The sequence below is a fragment of the Humulus lupulus genome, chromosome 4 (genome assembly GCF_963169125.1).
Source record: "Humulus lupulus chromosome 4, drHumLupu1.1, whole genome shotgun sequence".
Classification (NCBI taxonomy): Eukaryota; Viridiplantae; Streptophyta; class Magnoliopsida; order Rosales; family Cannabaceae; genus Humulus; species Humulus lupulus.
In genome coordinates, this window is record NC_084796.1 from 140,787,255 (window position 1) to 140,791,529 (window position 4,275).

The window sequence follows — 4,275 nt, forward strand, 5'->3', positions numbered from 1 at the left end:
TATTTTCATAAAGAAAATAAAAGAGTTGGAGCCTCAACTTGAGTTAAAGCTGGAGCTGAAATTTTAGGAGCGATGTTGACATTGTTGCAACTATATTTTGGAAATTCTAGCAGAAATAAAAATTGTAGAAAATTTTCTTATCTTTTCATAACATGTTGAATCATCCAATTTTGAGTTATATCGAGTGAGTTATGGGTGTGGAGAAAATATATTTCTTGGGGACCACAAAAATATCAGATTTTAAATCCAAATTTGCAACAAATTACCACCAAATTTGAAAATTGTTGATATCATTTTAAATTTTAGATATTAGATTTTAATTTAATTAGTATGAGACTATTATAAATAGAGGTATTGAGTCTCTATTAACATATATATATATATACACTCTCTTATAGAGACATTCTTTTCTACATTTTTTTCTCTTAGTAAATTTTATATTTTATATTTAATTATGTTTTGCTAAGTTTTTATTTAGTTAATGGTGATTTCAATGCCCTGCATATGATTTTTTTTATTTATTGATGATTATGATTTCCTATTTCCATCTATATCAAATTGTTTGTATTCTTCTATGCTTAATTTCATGATTATTTAGATGGCTGCAAAATAGAGTTTTACTATAGTCTATTATCATCTTAGGGTTTCTATTCACCTAATCGTGTAAAACTAAAAGTTTTTGTGATAATTTGCAATTAAGGGTAATGTCAAAGGTATCTTTAATTGTGATGAAGGATATAACATATGTTATATGAATCACACGCTTCTTGGGTTTGTTGCTTAGATTAACTCATCTCCATAAAAATTCATGTTTTTTCTAGATTAAATCTAAGGTGTGTTTCCATTATAGGTTGTTTAGGAAAAAATATTTATTAAGAGTGCTTCGCTTTAATGAAATATATTAGGGAGATTTGGGATAATGGCTGCTTATGTGTTATCTGCGGGGTTAATAATTTGATTTATAAATAGAAATAATATCATTTATGAGTGATTGAAAGTATGTTTAGTGGTGGAGAATGAACTATTTACTATTTTATTTCTTGTTTTTATTCTTTAATTCTCAAAATCTCTTTTAATTAACTTTTGTTTTTGAATAATAAATTGAATTAATAGTCTTCGTGAGATCGACCCTTACTATCACTTTACTAATAATTTAGTGAGTAATAAATAATAAAATTAATTAAATTTGAATATGAAAAAGACATTTATATTTCTTGGTATGACTTTAGGCTTCAATTAGACTGATACATATGACACCTATAATCTTATTGACACCAAAACTCGCCACCTAAGGCAATACTAGTTGTGACATCATTTTCGACATTAATGTCTATAATTTTTAGCGTCAGTATAAAATTGGCATCAAGTACCTTTTATGTAGTAGTGATACGGTTGAATTCACCATTATAACCACCAATATATCTACAAAGATTTGAAAATATTCTCTATAATATCCAACTCTCCATCATTTTTTTTTGTTATAACCTATTCTAGTATGAATTATGTTTAGACTTGTATTTAAAATTATATTAGGTGAAGTAATGTAATTTTAAGATGAATTTACACAAAATGCTACTTTTGGCCAATTATAACTTAATACAATTACATAAGTGTACTTACATTTATACTAATTGGGTTTATCTTTTATATAAATTTTTCATTTTTACGGTTTACTCTTATAACCGTATCATTCATTTTCATTCCTCAATTTTTTTTTCTTTCTTCTATTGGCTACTTACCCACATTTAGCTTCACATCTATTCTTCTCCACCATCATTGTGCTATTTCCCCATAATTTCTAAGTAAAACTATTCCATGAATTATCATTTTTCTCCATTATGCTTTTCAATTTTTTTCCTTTTATTTCAAGTTCAGGAACGAAATCATCTTTTTTTCACCTGTCAAATGATGAATATTATTATGAGGCATGGGAATGGTTCAAGAACTTCTTGCGCAAGTGACCACACCATGGTCATTGTATACAAATAAAGATCTTCTACAATGGTCTCAATGCTCACACTCTTATGATGGTGGATGCATTGATGAGTAATGCTATTATTTCTAAGTCTTACAATGAAGCTTATGAGAATTTGGAGCATATAATCAACAATAACTATTAGTGGTCAAATGCAAGAGCCTCTACATTAGAAAAGTAGTAAGGATTCATGATGTTGATGTAGTGACATCCTTTGCAACCCAAGTTTCTTCTATGTCCAATATCATAACATCTATGAGTATGAGAGGGGTTTCACAATCAACATCAATGGGGCAAGTAGTAGATGTAAGGGCATGTGCACTAACAAATTTTAAATCTAGCCAAACTTGAGGGCATCCTCAACAAAAACCCATATGTAAATGCATATGCTACTATTTTGGATGGAAGTCGCCCTGTAATGAGCGCTTCTCCACAAAGTCAAGCTAATGACTTTAAATCAAGCGCTTATTAGGAGGCAACTCAATTTTTCTAATTGTTTTTTTAAATTTTGCTTTATTGTTTTAGTTAATTGCATTTATTTCTTTTATTAGGTGTTCTTATATGTGTTAGTGAATTTTAAGAAGAAAAAATATTATGAAATTCTCATATTTTCTTAAATTTTTCAAAGTTTAATTGAGCTTATCTTATATGAATGCTTATTAGGTGTTCATGATGCAAGCATGGATTGATTTATAAGAGAAATGGAAGTTTTGGAGGCTCATTACAGAAATGGCACCACTCTTATTGTGAAAATGGGTGCTAGGTCGACAGTCTTTCAATATTGCCTAGTTTGCTACAAAAATATTTCAGCAACCTAGGTCAATAAAAATGAAATTTTAAATTGAGCCTATGATGAGCCAAGGCATGGGCTCGGCTGGAATAAAAAAAGCACTACCCCTACAGAGAAAAAAGGGCGCTATAATTTGTCTATTTCTTTCATTATCATTGCCATAGCCATCGATGTCCTCCCCATTAGCCTGGCAATCATCCCTTACTTTGGTGAAAAGTACTATTTATTATGACCCACACCTTCACCCCAGTTTAAGGCAACTATATGCTTGTGCGTCACGCTTCAACTTCTAGCCCATACCATGCCTCAAATCTAACCTAGTGAATCTCAACTTAGGTCGCGTACAATTCTCTAAAGTTGACCTTCTATTTTTTCATTGCCTCTTTGCCTCCTATTCTGATCTCATTGTTAGGATTGGTTAAAATACAAAGTCTAAATGGTCTTACACAAGCTAGGTGTAAAACCCTAAACAGTTTTACATAATGAAGATGTGAAATTTTACTTTTTGTTGTAGGACGGTGTTTAAGGTTAGTTTTGAGAAGTTGACCTGAAAGAGGCAATGCATCACCTGAAATCTTAGTGTTCGGGCGAATCATAGTAGGTGATGCATCGCCTGCTAGTAGGAGACGCATCGCCTATAGTAAGGCGATGCATTGCCTGACATGTCCATACAGACATGTGTTTTAAGCTCTAAATGATGTGTTCAAAAGCTCTAATTCTATTGGTTGGACTTAATGACGGTGCCTATACTATAAAATGGTTCTCTAAGAGTTTTGATAAACTTGATCACTCTTTCAATTCTCTCTTTAGCCTTTCTCTCTCTCTCTCCATCTCTCAAGATCATAAGTTTTCTCCAAGAAATTAATAAAAAAAGTGCTTGCTTTTGTGAATTTCAAAGCTTGTTCAATGCCAATTCCCATTCCTACTAGAGAAAGCCTCAAGTATCCATCAATTGCAAGGAAATGAATAATTTGGACAATGATACATCTCATGTATAAGCCTTGGTTTTTACTCTCCATGTACAAAGGACTAAGTGGTATTCTAATTAGGGTTTGATGCTTGCAAGAAGGACAATGAGTTTTGTTCTACAATTAGGGTTTGCATTTCTCTATATCAATTTTTTTTATTGGACTATGTCAAGTGTTATTGTGTGTAGATTCTTGTTATTGTAGTGGTATAATCTCACTCTCTCCCAACAATCAAATTCTCTATTCTCTCAATTACATCATCATGGAAGAATCGTCTTCAATTTCAGCTTAACACAAGACCTAGTTAGAATGGAAAGTTTTGATGGAAATAATTTTGTGCGTTGACAAGACAAGATTAGGTTTTCACTCACTACTATCAAGGTGTACAACTTCTTCGACAAGGATGTAAAGGCCACAAAGCCAGCTAAGGAGGATTACACTTATGAAGTCATCAATGAAAGGAAGAAGCACGAAGAAGATGAACTAATTTGTAGGGGTCACATCCTAAATGGCCTATCGAACTGGTTGTATGACCTCTACAC

At 31.6% G+C, this 4,275-nt stretch overlaps 1 non-coding gene across 1 annotated transcript; it reads right to left on the reverse strand.

Annotated features, from left to right (window-relative positions):
- Positions 1-1,867: 1,867 nt before the first annotated feature.
- On the reverse strand, positions 1,868-1,976 carry LOC133833486 (small nucleolar RNA R71). The gene has a single exon (XR_009892863.1). It is a non-coding gene; the product is annotated as a small nucleolar RNA R71 (small nucleolar RNA).
- Between the last annotated feature and the right edge of the window lie 2,299 nt (positions 1,977-4,275).